This window comes from Marmota marmota, unplaced genomic scaffold, assembly GCF_001458135.2.
Source record: "Marmota marmota marmota unplaced genomic scaffold, marMar, whole genome shotgun sequence".
In the NCBI taxonomy this organism is placed as follows: Eukaryota; Metazoa; Chordata; class Mammalia; order Rodentia; family Sciuridae; genus Marmota; species Marmota marmota.
This window is the reverse complement of record NW_025999949.1, coordinates 25,965,564-25,983,189: the sequence shown is the minus strand read 5'-3', so window position 1 is coordinate 25,983,189 and position 17,626 is coordinate 25,965,564. Positions and strand designations below refer to the sequence as shown.

At 37.9% G+C, this 17,626-nt stretch overlaps 1 non-coding gene across 1 annotated transcript; it reads left to right on the top strand.

Moving 5' to 3' along the window:
- The first annotated feature begins 16,268 nt into the window (after positions 1 to 16,268).
- Trnae-cuc lies at positions 16,269 to 16,341 on the top strand. The gene has a single exon. It is a non-coding gene; the product is annotated as a tRNA-Glu (tRNA).
- Positions 16,342 to 17,626: the final 1,285 nt, after the last annotated feature.

The window sequence follows — 17,626 nt, the reverse complement described above, 5'->3', positions numbered from 1 at the left end:
GGGGGGGAGGTTACCTTTTGGGACTTACAGAGATTTCCTCCCATTTTTGTTTTATAGCAATTTTACTCTAATACATTCCTGGGGTTTGCAGTTGTCTCTTGAACCTGGTGTTTGGTGTCTTTCATCATTTTAAAAAATCAGCCAATGTATTTATGCCTATGACTCTGACACAAATTATTTCTGTTCTCTTTCTGGTTCTTCAATTATAAATACATCATCAATTTTCACTATGTCTCACCTGTGTTTCATGCTATTCCCATTTTAATGAAATTTGACATTACATTTCTAATTATGGTGATACAAGAGTCCAGACAAAGTGGCTCAGGAGGCTAAGGCAGGAAGATCACAAGTTCTAAACCAGTTTCATAAACTTAGTGAGGCACTAAACTCAGCAAAACCCTGTCTCTTAAAAAAAAAAAAAAAGAGAGAGAGAGAGAGTCTAAGAGATGACCTCAAGCTCTCAGCCCTTTTATAGAATATGGGCAAATAAATTTCTGTTCAAAAGTGAGTTGAACTTTCTAAAACACTCTTTTACATCAAGGCACTTGCCAATTTCTGAAGTGTTTGAGGCAAAAAGTCAACTAGAGAGTAACAACTAAGACACTAAAAAAGAAAATAGAAAGAAAAGCCTCTTTCTCGGAGTACTCAGAAGACAAAACACTGCAGTTCAGTTTTCAGTAAGGAGAAAGGAGCTTTGTAAACTCTAGATTTTATGTTAAGACCCCTGAAAGATTACATCATATTAATGTGGACACACTGCAAATAGACCCACCCTTCCTATAACTGAAAATCCCCAAACCAGATTTAATAAGGGTCTCCTTCCAAATATATCCACCAGTCAGCAAAGAAAATAAATCCTCTTTGGAAAGGACATTGTGGGATTTGGACCCTTCCAGTGCTGGTTCACTTGGTTGCTTTGTGAATGACTTTAAGCATCTCTATTTTGTCAAAACATGCTTTTGTCATCATGTTTTTACAAGCTCACCATCATGTTTTGACAAGTCCCCAGCATTTACCATCATGATTTGACAAGAATATTGGTCTGAAACATGCCACTCTATGACAGCCACAGTACCTCTTTGTTCTACATTTTAATTATGTAAGATTATTTAGTTAATGCTAAATGTTTCACTTCCAAGTAAACCACACATGGGTAGGGAGAATCCTCTTGTCTCTGTGACACTCAAACAGTGCTTGCCACACCCAGACAATCAATAAACACTTTTTGGTGGTCACGGAATGGACCACCTCTCTCTCACTTTCATATGGTCTTCATCAAGAGCACTTTGAACAAGTATGCACCCAGCAGTACCTTACACATTTTGGAGGTACAAAGAAATGTAAATTATAGGTTTTGTCCTAAATAATTTATATATTTCAATTAGTGACTTTCATGATTGAAGATACAATTAAGGTCACCCATGTTAACCAAAGTCATTAAATATTGAAATCACAGAGCTTAAATGGACACTGGAGTCCTTTAGTCGGAGGAATGATTAGTGTTTTTGTGTCATACATGTGGGTCATGAGAATGGCATATATTAGAATTATCTGATAAGATCCATATGTAGCACACAAAGAAAAGATATAAAGATATAAAGTATATGGAAAACTCTTGAGTTTGGGGAATTTCTGAACTTGCACATACTTATGGTAGAAACAAAATAAAACTTTCAGGAAGGCTGGATTCATAGTCTTACCTTTCTACTTGTGTACCCAATGTTTAATGTATGCTTATTCCATGTCTGGTCCAATTTTTGAAGTTTTGTATATTTATCTTATTTACTGTACACAGATTTATCAATAAATTGCCACTCATTTCATGACCTTGGCAAATGACCTTAAATGCTCACAGCCTCATTTCCTTACTCTGTGGCTACTTCATGGCACTAATGCAAGGCTTATGTGACATCCATAATCTAAAAGTGTGGTGTGCTATTATTATTCTAAGCCTATGGGATGGTTATGGCTGTTGAGTGTGGAGATAAACTAACACACAAAACAAGAGGGCCCGGATTGCTCAGTGTCGGAGCTGAACAAACCATGTGAATGAGCTCTGTAATGTTGAGGCAAGAAATAGAGTCATGGAGGGCAAGGACTTTAGTCATGAGTGAAAACAAAAGATGAAAGAAGGCAAGGAGATTCTGTAATAAGCACAATACTATTATTTTCTGAAATTCCAAAAAAAAATGTTACTTGAGTGAGATGGAAAATTATACATAAAAAAATCAAACATGCACATAACAGAATAAATATAATGAATATTGTCTTCGCTTGAGTGGTTTTAATTACTATTTCTTCCTAGGTACTACAATCATGTCTGGGTAGGTTTTTCCCATTCTGTGCTGCAGTCCGGCTGCAGCAAAAGAAACAGGGGGTGACGAACAACTTGTGTAGATTGATACAGCAGGAGTGGGAGCCGTTTATTGTAGGACAACAGAGGTATTTATACATTCCACACAGCTTATCTTAATTAACATAAACTAGATACAGCCGTCAACCAATAAGGAATCTCCACACTTAATGGCTCCTTGGCGCCACCTCACAAACCACTCCCCCTGGCAAAATGCCAGGCGCCATCCTGACTTGTTTACAGACTCTAGCAATTCTGTTTGACTGTGAGCTTTCTGGGGACAAGGACAAGCTTTATTTATTATCTCTTCTACATGTTATGAAAGAATATAGTAATTGAGGTAAGACATGTGAGTCGGAATCTTTGCTCCACCCAGTTCATGAAAGCATCACCTTCTCATCTGTGAGGCGAAGAGGCTGAGCCTCCAACCACCAAATCTCGTGGCTGTGATAAGGAGTGAATGAAGCTACCTGAGGCCTGCTCTCAACTGAGATGTGATGACCTCTGTGGCCACCGCCATTGTCTTCATCATCATCACTGTCAACACCACTTCCTAACCATGATCCTCACTGGACTCAGTGCTGTTTTACACAGTGGACCACTGAGTGTTCACTGAATGAAGGAAAGATGGAACCAATGGCTAGATAAATGAATCAGGAGGAGCTAAGAAGCAAAGCAGAACTCTAGGGTATGCAGGATGTTGAAATCTCACGAGTAATAAATAGTTTTAAATAATTAATAAATTGTGAAACCTCACAATAAAGAGGGGTTCACAATTCCTAAATTTGAAGACCTGCCTATGTGTAGCTTTCTGACTACAAAATGTAAATTTATTTTGAATGGGACCCAAGATAAGGCCAGAGGCCATGAGTGGGATTGGAGGGAAAACCTAAAAGGAGCCTTAATTATTCTGGTGCTTAAAGAAAGGCCAATCTTTCAGTGAGTGGGAACCACAAAATGACCTTCCAGCCAGAAGAGAGGAATCCAACACCCTCCTTGGTGGAGACTGCTTTGAACAACAAGACAACCAAAGCGTTTCCCTATTCAGACCCCTGGCGGCTGGGTCCAAATGAGGTACGCATTTCCAGAAGTAAATTTTTGCCGCTCAAGTTAAGGATGTTATTTCACAGAGGAAATTATATCAGCCAATTTTAGGAAGGTTTAAATCTCATGACATTTCCTGTCCTTTTGGAAAATTTGTGTATACTAAAGCATTCTTACGAATCAAGAATCACTTTTGTCTCAAAATAACATCAATTCTTTGCCTTCTCCTCGCGACTTTTGATGTTACAGTCATTTGTGCTTGAAGATAAAGGCATCAGCCTGAACTGGGGAGGGGAGGAAAGCAGATGTGGAAATAAATGTAGGATTCAAACACACCAAGCCTGAATCAATGTGGTTTCACAACTTTGGTTCAGTTGTTCAGGGTCTTCTCATAATGCAGGACAGGGAGGGAAATCCACTAACCCAGCTGCTTGGGTGGGTGGAGGAGAAAGAAAGAATTTTTTAAAAACTCTTTGTTCAAGATGGAATAACTTGCTCAGAACAAAAACAGAACAAAACAGAAAGAACCCTAAATAACAAGTATTATCAAGATCTTAGTGTTACTTATGAATTGTTTTGCATAAATGCCGATTTTTTTCCCTGTACAAATCTATGAATATTTGGGTTTATGTGTGTTTTTATTAGTTTTGTAAAACAAAAAAATTCTAATCAAAGAACATACTATTATTTATAATAAATATAGTAAAGGGTCCAAACATGGAGACCTCTGGGCTGGTGATAAGGTAGAAAACACAAACAGCTCTCCACAATCTTTTTTATGACTTCTAAACTGAGTTTCATCTCTTGCTGAAGAACTGTACAAGTTCCATGAGCCTTTTTCTCAGGGTAAGGAGTAAGTATAAAACTGGCTTCCCATGCTAAGTACCAGGTAGGGGATATTTACGCCTCTGGTCATCTTCATTTGTATGAGTGCTCTGTGTAGTTGTAAGAATGGATAAAGCTAGAAACATTTGATGTTAAAGACCTTGAACCCTGGGCTGGGGATGTGGCTCAAGCGGTAGCGTGCTCGCCTGGCATGCGTGCAGCCGGGGTTCGATCCTCAGCACCACATACAAACAAAGATGTTGTGTCCGCCGAAAACTAAAAAAATAAATATTAAAATTCTCTCTCTTTAAAAAAAAAAAGATCTTGAATCCTAATTGTGTCTTTTGGGGGAGGGGGGTCCCAGGATTGAACTCAGGGGTACTTGACCACTAAGCTACATCCCCAGCCCTATTTTGTATTTTATTGAGAAACAGAGTATCACTGAGTTGCTTGTCATCTCATTTTTGTTGAGGCTGGCTTTGAACTCAAGATCTTCCTGCCTCAGCCTCCTGAGCCTCTGGGATTACAGGCATGCACCGCTGTGCCCATCGATTGAGTTTTAATCCTAGGAAATACTTTCTAAATATCTTCTAGCAGGTAGGTTAACTGAAAGTCAAAGCATTAGAAAAAACAGGTGAGTTACCCTCCAATACTAAAAATCTTCCCCATTTTCAAGAAACAGGCCAGATGATTTTAATGCAAGTGATTGATCATAAGACTATACTCTGGTAAAAACACTCTTTAAGAGGGAAAAGAATTAGAATTTCATTAATAAACATCTGCTACTTACCAAATACATATCATCAGTCATAATAAACTTATGACTGATTATTATTATTATAAGTACTATTATTCCATTTTTGCAGATAAGAAATGGAGGCTAAGAGCATCCCATAGCTGATAAATGGTAGATCAAGGTTTGAAATTCATGTTCTTGTGGTTATTTCTTTCCCTACACTAAAAGTTTTTCCTTTTGTTAAAATGTCTTTCAATTCTGATTGTCAGGAAATTATTCCTCCTTGGAACAAACACACAACATTTTTTTCCTTTGGCTCATAAATTCATTTTGGGATTGAGTATACCTAAAAGCAGCATACAGAATAGTCCCTATAGAATAAAATATGGGCAAAAAATGGCCTTGTGAAGTATCCTCCACCGGCAACCATAGGCCTCTCTCAGTTTTTAAAGAATTATTCGTCATCTCTCTCTTTTTTTTTTTAACTTTTGGTTTGAAAATTAGATATTTCTCACAAAAGAAAATTTGAAGTGGGGTTGTAATAAGGCTTATGCATAATGATTTGTTTTTTTTATAACCGAATCCCATTATTTTTATCCATGTTATTTCTTATTCCATTATCTTTGAAAAGTGGAAACTTGTGTTTTTGTTTTCCTTTGTATTGGTTTTCCATTCTTTCTTATAACCCGATGTAAAATTAGATTTAGGGCATCCTCATTATGCCATAATTACCATGATCATATTTTTCTGCTATTGGAAATTAGAACCAATTTTGATTTTCTCCAGAACTTCAGCAGATGCTTTCCTTGTATAGCTTGGGATCAGCATCGAAGCAGGCACAAGAGCAGGGGCCGTTTTCCTGAGTTGGCAGGGGCGTGTCCAACCCACTGTTTCACTGAAGCTAATTGTTTCCAACAGTTATCATTTTTATTGATAATTCTACTGCAGAGGACGTAATTATTCTCTAATTACACTGCAAACTGTTGTATTTTCACTCTTTAGAAAGAAACTTGTTATCTCTGCCAAAAACTTTATTTTACGGACAAGACATAGAAAACCAGAGAAAAGAAATGACATTTTCAGGGTCACTCAGTAAACCAGAAACATGGGTGAAGTTAGATATTTTTATCCCCAAATTCCTTTTATTATATCACTCTTAATCTGCTAAGTCTTATGATCTAAGACTTGAATCTGAATTCTAGTCAACCATCTCATCTGTATTGCTTTTGAGCAGCAGAACATTAGAAAGGGTAGTGGAAAGAGACTGAAGCTCACCAGTTCTGGACAAGAAACATCTTAGTGTCTCAGTGGGTGCTTGGAAGATGAGACTTTACTGTTTATGTATGATTAAAAGTGCCACTTATCTCTTTTCTAGAAGTTTCCTGGTTGAAACCAGAGAGGGACATCTCTTCCCAAGCTGACATGTTTATATGGAGAACCAGGAATGACTAGCTAGAGATTTTGAAAGCACATGTGAATATTTACAAGTGAAAACAAAGCCATTTTCTAATACAGCAGTTTTTTAGGGATCCAAGATAGCCTAAGCATTAGATAAACAACTAATCCAAGTCCTGGGCATGTTTTATTTCCATGAAAGCTCAGCTTCTGACCAAAGATTACAGAACTAGCGGTCAGTGTGCATATTTATTAAAGAGAAGTAGAGTAGACATAGCTTTGATAGGGAAGGAAAGAGACAGAGATCAATTTCCTGGGTATAATTTTCTGGATTAACTATGGAGACGGAGCCGCAGGAATGTGGACTTACTGTACCTGGACATCAAGTTTCTACATGGAGACAACAGCTTTTCAAGGGATGGAAGGAGAGGGCTGAGGGACGGAGAATCTTTCTCCCAGTACTTGCCTTCTCCTGTTACCTATCCCCATCTCATTCCTTCCATAAAGACCAAGAAAAAGCTCCTCTGTTTCCACTTATACTAAGTGTGTCTGTGTGTGTAAGTGGGTGGAGAGATGGGGGAGGACCTGCATTTCCTGTTGACGAAACTGATTTTCCCATGAGCTGAGCATATCTCGGACCACAATGTACATTAACCAATCATTGGTCCAAGGATAAATGGGAGCTGGCACTTGTAGTGTTGCTTTGGATCTAGAAGTGACCTGCCACTCATTTCAGCTGTCATACCCCTCTATTAAGTCTCCCCTGTGCAGACAATGCATTTCCAGGTCATATACAAAAGAGGTACCACTTGGTTAGTGGTGAGAAAAGAGTGACAGCTGCCAAATGGATACGTAGAGCCATTAGCTTTCAGCCCACATAGGGAAAAAATAATTTCAAGATTTAAGGATGGTGTTCCAAGTTAAATTAAACTCACTTGATCCATAAACATTCATTTCCAAATTTTTGTGCCAAACTGTCTTTTTCAAAGATAGAATTGCTACTTCAAATCTCTTTTCAGATAAGACAATGTACGATACTTCTGTTTTTCTTTTTGTTGTTGTCGTTGTTTTGCGTGGCTTTTAAATACACTGATTAGGGCAGGAGGACAAAAATATCTCTTAAAATTAAAGTCCAAATCTAAAACTGATAAATCTTAGGTGTACCTTAAAGATTATCCAACTGTGTTTACAAACTTGATTAAATTCAGTTTGACTCATTAATAGATATTTATTCTCTGTTGTTTTTCAGGAAATTGTTAGATGAATTGAAAATGTTAGTCTTGTCATTCATTATAGGCTGAAACCCTTTCACCATTTATAAACAAGGTAAATGACAAAATTCCAGTATCTTGATGGCATTATGTGGGTGAATGAGATCATATATGTGTGCAAAGAACTCTGTGTAGTAGAAGGTGTTTTGTGTGTACAAGTTCTTGTTATCATTAAAACACCAGAGCTACTATTACTCCAAGAACTGGAACTTGCTAGAAACATATGGGATGGTTGAAATCACACCTTCAAGCAAACTGGCAATTTTACAGCTTTGTAGCTATAAGAAGGAGACCATATAGGTACACCCTGTCAGAGCAGACTCTTGCAGGAAGTGTAACACAGTAACCTAAGACAGGGAGGGACAAATGTCTTCCTTTGTGTACTAAGTCAGAGTTGATCCCTCACTTGAAATATGATCAAATGATAATACCATAAATATTTTAGCAATTATTAAATAGAGGTTTGGGGAAAGGTGATTGATTTTAAACGGGGGAAGGATTTTATTTTTTGCTTGATTTTAGACATAGGACTAGCTCTTAGCCTGATCTCTTTCCTGGGGGCCAGGAGGTACTGCTCCAGAGGAAGAGGTCCGTTCTCTCCACAGGTACTGATTATGGAGGCCAGTCACTCTGCAAGGTGGGAGAAGACACCTGGGAACTGAAACTTGACTATTTGGAGGGAAAGAGCATTGATATCCTATATCAGGGAAGGGGGTTAAGTGGAAGGTGCCACCAGAAGTGACGGCCACTGGCAAAACTGGAGAAAGGGGAAGTTTTTACCTAAGGAAGTTCAAAGGAGGACATCGCAGGCTCAACAGAGCCTTGCCTTTGTGCAGAGAGAGAGCTGAGAGTCAAGAAGGCAGACCAGGGGAGCTGTGCTCTCCCCTCACATTTCTCCTCATTTCCACCATCATGGACACCACAAGAAAGCATGCGTACCCTCTATAACTTTAAAGAAACTGAGTTGTTTAGAAGAATTGTTTTTAGACCATGTCATTTTTATTGGTGCATTATGATTACACATCAGAATGTGGTTTGTTGCTACATATCGGTACATGCCCTCAGAACAATAATATAATTGTGTCAATTTCGTTCTCCATTATCTCCACTTCCCCTGCCCTCCTCCCTCCACCTGGTACCTCCCTCTATTCTCCCTCTATTCTACCTCCCTCTATTCTGTTTTCATGAGATACCCTCACCTTGTTTTCCTTTTTAGAAAAGAATAGCTGAAACCATCTTCAGGTTCATGGGTGTATTGATGGTTTCCTTAGCATAAACTGTGTAATCGCCTCCTCCAAGACTTGAAGGTCCCCTTACTGTTGACTCCCAGCACACATGGGTTAACAACCTCCCAACCACAGCCCATCTGGGATGAAACAGGATCCAGTGACTTTCTGTCCTCAAAGGGAAGTAGGAGAGAGACTCGGTGACAAAAGAAATAAGGGGCATACATGGTTTCAAAATAAATCCTGGCAAATCAGTTCATGACAGACAAGACAGAAGAGCAGCATTTATCAGACGGTTGTTACAAAGATCTGAGATTCCAACCTGTGTTCAAGAAACCTCAAAGCTCTCCTCAGAGACTACCTCTGTTGAGATATTGGTAACTATTATACATTTCACATTTATTACATGCTTGTCTCTATATTATGCAATTTTCACAAAAGACAATTTGACAACCTCGTGGACCATATTATGCTCATTTTATAGATACAAGAGAACTAAAAAATGATGATAGAATTCACACAACTAGAAAGTGGATTTGGAATTAAGCACCAAGTATTAATTAGATGAAGTATCTAATCAGTATTTGATTAGACTAATTAAAGTTTGTGTCTCCACCCCTCCAGTTTATATAATGTATCATTTGCCTTTTGGGATTCAGTCAAGTGCCTTCTATCAATGTGGCCCTTTGAGGTTTCTGCCAGACCAGAGTGATGACACTCATCTGTTTCTTCTGGCTATTTAGTGACACCACAATTTCTTATGCTTAGTGTTCCCGTAGGTCTGACATATTGTCCTGATATTGCCTATTTCTATACCTGCATCCCTAAAACAAATATGTGCTGGGGTTTATTTTGGGGATCCAACCTTGACTCGTAGGTCTTTTCCAAGTATCATAGATTGCCAAGTACAGAGTAACAATTCAGGGAAGTTTTGAACGCCTCTTCTGATACAAATGTCTTTGTTGGGCAAGTCCTGAGGTAGAGAATTGAGCTTGTGTGAGAGTTCCTTGGTTAGCTGTGAGGTTTTGCAATGGCCTGAGGCAATTACAAATTAACCAGACCAGGGTGTCCCACACTAACTGCAGCTGTCAGCCATGTGATCACGCTGTGTCCCCACAGCACTTCTCAATTCCTTTGGAAAAGACATTTTAAAATGGTTTTCTAGGAAAAAATCACCAAAAAACGATCACTCCAGTCTCTTTACAATAGAGTTACTCATCTGCAGCAGTGAACTGCCTGGCCAAGAATAGGTGAGCAGTACAGTCTGCCCAGAGAGACCAGGCCATAGATGGTCCTTCCCTTAGCTCCCACCCTTTAGCCTTCTGCTCCAGTGACAGCCGGGGACCACATTCACCAAATAATAATGCCAGAGTTTCTTGTCTTTCTTTCCTTTTTTTTTTCTTCCATTGGAATTTCCTCTTTTTCTGTGTCATGAACAAAATGGGGAGGAAAGAAAAAGAAACGGCTTCACATTTCTTGACAAATTGCTTGTATCAGACACTGCACCTGACATATTGGGTAGGTTGACACATTTAATTCCACAACAGCCTACGTGGTCGACTAGAGAGGCTGCGCTTGTCCATAGCCAGACACTGCTTCAAATAGGCTTGTTGAATAAGGTGCTTGCAGCCTGCCTTAGCCTGACGCTTACAGAAAGACAAACCTGAGACAAGAGTTTGCTGAAGGCTGAAATTCTGAGGAAGAAAAAAAAAAAAAAAAGAAGGAAAAGCGTTGGGACAGGAGAGTAACTTCAAGGGGAGCGACACCAAACTAGTCACTACTCTGAGATGAGTGCAGCTGGTCCCTTGGCCTTATGGTATGTGTCCAAAGAGTCTATTCAAAATTCTGTGTTTCAGAACAGCCTGTCCAGATAGTACAAGGGGAAAAGAATAATATATCATCTGATTCTTCCCTGTGACTGGTGTCCCATTGGCTAACGACTGCCAGCCAGTAGCCACACTTCTCAATTGTTCCTGTCAGGCAGGTCTTTGCAAGTCGTGCATGGGACTTCTCAATTTACAGTAGCATCAGCACTAGTAGACACTTGGGCCCAGGACCCTTGTCAGGTCTGCACCTGTCAGAAAGCAAGATTTCTGGCCTCAGCCAAAGTCAAGATATAGGGGAAGAAAAAAGAGGTACCCTTGCATGATTTAGGGTGGTGTGTTAATGAGTTTAGCACACGGTCCTAAATTGCCTTTCCCCTGCCCAGGTCCCATAATCTTTCTTAGACCTAGAGACTCAGCTCTTCGTGTTCATCTTTCTTCCTTTCTTGGTCATGGACTCCAGCCACTCAGACTCATTTTCTCTCATTTCAGCAGCTGCTACCAATATTCTCCCCCTTAGAAAGGTAGAAAGTCTTTCTGCATTTTATGTCTTGCAGAGTAGTGGTATACTGCCACTCCAGCTGTCCCCACTGCCTCATCGTCACCCTCCTATCACCACTCTCAATGACGAGGGTCTGATGTCAGGAATGGCCAGTAGGTCTCAGACTACTAGTGTCATGGGCTCGGACTACTAGTGACAGCCTGGAGAGCTGCTCAAAAAGTTTCCTGAGGCCATGATCATTGGAGATCCTTTGACATTGTTTGGAGTTTATTTCTTTTTCTTGGGAGGAGAGTGATGACAGTACACGGATCAGACTTCTTTTGTGTGTGTGTGTGTGTGTGTGTTATGATCCCTTATTATGGACTCATTATACTTTGAGTTTTATCTCTTATCACTTATGGAAAGCTCGACAGAAAAGATGACTTTTACAAGTTAAAAATAATAGGAAATAATAGTATTTACAAGATTTTTAATGTCATGATTCCTGGTTCATGGTCCTTACTCTTCAAAGTAGTGAATCCAGGTCTAGGAGGATTTATACTCTGTATTTTGTGGAAGACTCACTGACAGCCCTTGTACACAATGATATCATTATCTCTCTTTTAATAGAAACTTTAGCAAAAAAGAGTACCTCAATTTCCTCCAAGAGAACTCCCCTGTTAACCATGAAGCTAAAATCAAATTGAAGCAACAATAATTTTCAGTCTCAAATGAGTAATTTATAACTTGAGACTTCCAGTCTGAGGCATCTCTAGATTCCAAAGATACAGGGCATGTCTTCATAGTCCTTGACTGAAACAGAGAAATACTGACACAGGATGGACACCAGGGGTGCAAGTTAGTAACAGGGAAAGTGGATAGATTCTGGATATATGCTGAAGGGAAAGCCCATAGAATTTACTGCTTGATCAAATGTGTTGAGAGAGAGAAAAAAACAACAGCTCTTTAGTCTGAGCAATTGAATAAACAAGTAAAACGTTAAAATATCAAAGAAGAGATAATATAAATTCTAAAATACATTAGATTATAATTAGTATTTCTTCCATCAAAGACATGAGTTCATCAGTAAAATAAATATCCTGAGTTCACCAGTAAAATAAATATATATACATATATACATACATACATACATATATACATATATATATTTACATATATATAATATATATGTGTATATGCAGAGAGAGAAAGAGAGATAGCTGTGGATATATAGATACATAGTGAAGAGGATCAGACAATTTTTAGGGTAAATGAAAGAATTCCATTAAGGAATTCCATCAGAGCCCCTAAATATGTTATTTTCTGAATGCTATTTAAAATATCCATTGCAAAAAAAAAAGTTTATTAGCAAAATGCTTCTAAAGAAAGTATTTCCATAGAAAACAAATAATTCTGATGGGGAGGACTCCCAAGATGCATACTGAGGACTAAAAATGAAACAAGGTACTTACAAAAGATCTGAAATTCTTAAAATAACAAAGTTGAAGGGAAATTATGAAGACATATCTGTTCAGAAAAGAATTTTGTTAAAGTGCTCATTCCCCACTGAAAAACTTATTGTCTTAAAAAATCTTAATATTTCCTTACTTGTTTACCTGTTTCTCCTAAAATTAAATATTCCTATTAAAACTTCACCCACTTAGCATTTCAAATGAGATCTTTCAGCCAAAGAAAGAATCTATAAAGAAAAGGGATCTTTATAATTGCAAAGAAGATATATTTCAGCTAATTATACTTATTAAAAAAATAAGGAATAAGCAGGCTAGGTTCACTAGAAAGGTTAAAGAAAAAAATAGCATGAAAGTCAAGGACCAATATGAGACCAACATGAAACTGCCCCAGGAAGAGACAGAGAAAATTCAGGGAGAAAGAGAAATTAAAATAGTAATAAAAATAATATTATCAGAGTAAAGAGATTCAAGATGATAATGTTCAAAGATTAGTTAGGGGAATTAACCATTTGATAACCAAGTGTCAAACCTAATTTAAAATGAGATTCATATAATATGCACAACTAAAATATGTGTTAGCCAAAAAAGAGCTGAACTAAAGGAAATGTATCACAGAGTACAGTAAAAACTCAAAGAAATATTTTTAAAAATGCAAAGAACTTAAAAGTCATGGGGGTTCTACCTAAGAGATTTAAAATGCATTTCAAGTTTCATAAGAAAAATAAATAAAGTAATGGAAACAGAAGATAATCAACAAACTTATGGAACACTCTCCTGAGCTCAACAATAAAATCACTTCTGAATGGCACAGTGTGTAGAGAGCCAAAACTGTCAGTGATCATGGGAAGAGTCACTGAGGGATGAGCCTGCAATTTTCTCTTCCCAAGTGAATGTTGATACGGTTTTCTCTCAGTTCAGGACCATAAAGTGACAGAGTGAGCCATGCAAGATTCATAAGAAATGGAAATTAAGAATGTCTTAAAGCATCATCTTCCCTAAAAATAAAAATCTTAAAGTCACATAATGCATGAGGAAGTTTATCAGGAGGTACCCTCATAGGGAAATGTGGAATGAACTAGGGAAGAAACTGTCCCATGATATACTCACAACCAAGGCCTCAGCAAGCCCTAGGGAGAGTTCTAAACCTCAGATGGCATTTTACAATTGCCTCAAATTGCAGCATGAGGCTGGAATTTTGTATCCCTACATGAGTAAACCACTGCCTGGAACATTCTTGTAGCTGGAAAATAGCAAGAACAAGATCTCAGCTGCCAATCTCTAGCAGCTGGAGACATGGTACGGTGACCCTATAGAAGGGGTCCGGCGTGAACACAGCAGTATCATCACAAGCCTGTACAGGTTGTGTTCTTCTGTTACAGGCAAAATTCATAGTTCGAAATTGGTTGGGAGGTTTTTCTCCACTGAGTTTAAATTCATAAGTCAGGAATTCCAGGAGATTGGCATGAATCACTGACTGGCATTAGAGTGAGACCATACCAAGATTTTCTCTTTCACTCATATATCCCTGAAATTCTGCTGTCTTTTTGGCAATGGAAAACATTGTGTTCTGGGAACATCATTTTACCAGTGATAATTGCTTTAGGGAGCTGGAGATTAGCTTGTTTTCCAAATTTTCTGTGTGTGGGCCAGGGAACATCTGTACTAATGCAAAAGGTTATCTACAATATTTTCTGAGAAAAAAAATTGTAACTCTTATGAACTCTTTAAAAACCAGAGAACTTCCACTTCCAAGAAAATGGAGTGGATTTACTTTTCTCTATTACTTGTACTGAATACAATTAAAACCCTATTCATTATACACTTGCATAAAAATGATCTGAAAGGAAAAGGTAGACTTGCTAGAAGCACTGGGCCCTGAACAGTGACAAGGTGGGAAGTCCCCTGGGTTTTCTTCTTTGCCTCCGATATATCACACTTGGAACTAAAGAAGCCAACATGCTAGAAACAACCACGGACGTAGACCTTTCTTACAAATATATTACTCAAAGCCTTCTCTCTCTAACCAAAGGATAAGAAAATAACAGCTTAACATTTCTTAACAAGAAATATTTTAGATAATAACTACTCTATTCAAGCCAAATGCTACAGAAAATCTGACCTTAATTGAACTCATGCTCAGCAAAGGCTGAATGGTGGGTCCTTGAGGCTGTAACAAAATGTCCCAGCAACTCTGCTGGGGTGGCATCAGGACAAGCAGGGAGTGTAGACTCTCATTCAAGCCAGCCACTAACAAGGCCATCCCTGGACTGCCATGGCTCCTGGGAGCTAAGGCCTGTAGCATAGCCCAGCAGTGACAAGAAGCCACCCTGTGGGGCATCAACACAGGGCCAAACTGGAACCCTGGACTTCTGCCTCCACCTGACAATAATGAGGCAGTACCTCTTTGTTCCCCACCAGGTTGATATGAGAAAAATCCAGTTAACAAAGGATTTAAATAAGAGATGCAGAGTCTTATATGACAATGCAAAAATGTCAAATTTTAATTGAGAATCAGTCCTCCTAGCAAGAACCAGGAATACCTAAATGAATAAAAGACAATAGATACCAGCACAGAGGTGACAAAGATGTTAGCAATATCTAACAAAGATTTTAAGCAACCATCCAAAAAATGTTTCAATGAGCAGTTACGAGCACACTCAAAAATTAAAAGGTCTCACCAAGGAAATAGAAGACACAAATAAGAACCAAATGAAAGGCACAGTACTCAAAAATAAAATAACTGAAATAAAAAGCTTAATGGGTGGGCAGAGCAACAGAATTAAGGTGACAGAGAAATAATAAGGAATCTAGAAGAAAAAAAAAAAGGAGATTAGCCAATCTGACCAGACAGCAAACAGAGTTAAAAGAACAGTAGTAGACAAAGCTTCAAGGTCCTGTGGGAAGAGAACAGAAGACATAGATTTCTGTCATCAGGAAGAGAATGAGGTGGGGGCCTCTTAAATAAATACTGCCTAAGAACGTTTCAAATTTGGAACAGAACTAAACCAAAATATTGAAGAGACTGAGCAGATCCAAAACAATATAAACCCAAAGAAATACCTGCCAAGACACAACATCATAAAAACCTGAAGACTAAGTACAGAAAATACCTTGACATGGTCAGAGAGAAACAGCAGAGAAAACAAGTGACAGTCAATTTCTTATCAGAAACCATGGATCCCTCAAGGAAGTGGCACAGTATTTTTCAAGGGCTGAAAGGAAGGAAAGAAAGGGCCAATCAAGGCATTCTGAGATGCATAAAAGTAAGAAAATTTGTCACCAGGAAACTTACCCTAAAAGAATGATGTAAAGAAACTATTTAAACAGAAAAGGAATATTTTTTTTAAGTGAAAAGAGAAAGAACACAGTGTGCAAAAACATGGGCAAATTCCATAGATTGTACTTCTCTTTTTGAGTCTCCTAAAATATGTTTGATGGGTGAAGTAAAAGGCATATAGTCGTCTGAATCAATTATAAGTTTGTGTAGCTAAGTAAGGCAGTGATATCATCAACGTGTGAAAGTAAGGGGACAAAAGGGAGATAAGTTTTTTATACTTAACTAGGTAAAGTAATGACACCAGTAGACTGACAAGCACATATAACACACAGAACAACTACTAAAAAAGCTCTACAAAGAGGGCTGGGGATATAGCTCAGTTGGTAGAGTGCTTGCTTCTCATGCACAAGGCCCTGGGTTCAATTCCCAGCACCACCACCACCACCACCAAAAAAAAAAAAAAAGCCATACAAAGAGAGTCATATACTCAAAAACATTAGGGATTCATCAATCTAAATTCTAAAAAATCTTCAAGTAACAAACATAAGAGCAGAAACATAGAAAGGAAAACCAGATTGAATGCAAAATAAAATGTGGACATAAGTCCTAGCATCAGTAAGTATATTAAATATAAATTTTCTAAAAATGTCAATGAAAAATGAGTGACTGGATTATAAATAATGACCCAACTATGTCCTGTCTACAAGACACTCACCTCAAATAAAATATTATAGGTAGATTAAAAGTAAAAGAAAGCAAGTAATGTACTATACAACTATTAACCAAAGGAAATCAGAAGAGACTGTGTAAGTACTATGTAAAGTACACTTCAGATCCATCCAAGAAAATTAGGAGAGACAGACGACATTATAGACTGATAATAGAATATATCCAAGAGAAAGACTTAGCAATCTGAAAGGCATAGGCACCAGTCAACAGGGCTCCAAATCTGTGAAGCAGACTAGTAGAACTCTAAGGGAAAATAGACAAATCTACAACTACGTCAAAGACATAACAGCTTTTCTCAAAAACCTATAGGATGACTAGACAGAAAATTAGGAAGTATGTATCAAAACTCAACATCACCATCAATTAATAAGATTTAATCAACATTTACTTAACATTCCACCCAGCAAGAGTAGCATATACATTCTTATCAAGGCCATAAAACATATGGACCATAGCCTGGGTCATAGGACAAACTTCAACAATTTTTTAATTGAAATCATGTCATGTATGTTCACTACTTCAATGAAAATTTATTTAGAAATGGATTACTAAAAGGTAACAGGACAATTGGAAAAAAAAAAAAAGGAGCGAACTTTTAAATAACCTAGGCCAGAGAGGAGTTCTCAATAGAAGTGAAAAAAAATGCATTGACCTGAAAATGAAATATATTAAATGAAATAAAATGAAAATGTATCAAAATTTGTAGTACACAGATATAGCAGTGATAGGAATACATTTGTAACACTGAATGGATAAATTAGGAGAGAAGAAAGGCATTAAATAAAAACTGGAGAATGAAGTCAAAAGCCTAGAAAAGCAGGGCACATGAGCCCAAAGCAAGCAGACGGATGGAAATAATAAATATAAGAGCAGAAATTAATAAAATCAAAACAGAAAAAAATTTAAAACTCAATGAAGCGAAGCTGAGTTCTTTGAAAAAAAAAGAAAAGAAAAAAAAATCAAATAAACAGGCAAAACTCTACCAGAAATAGTA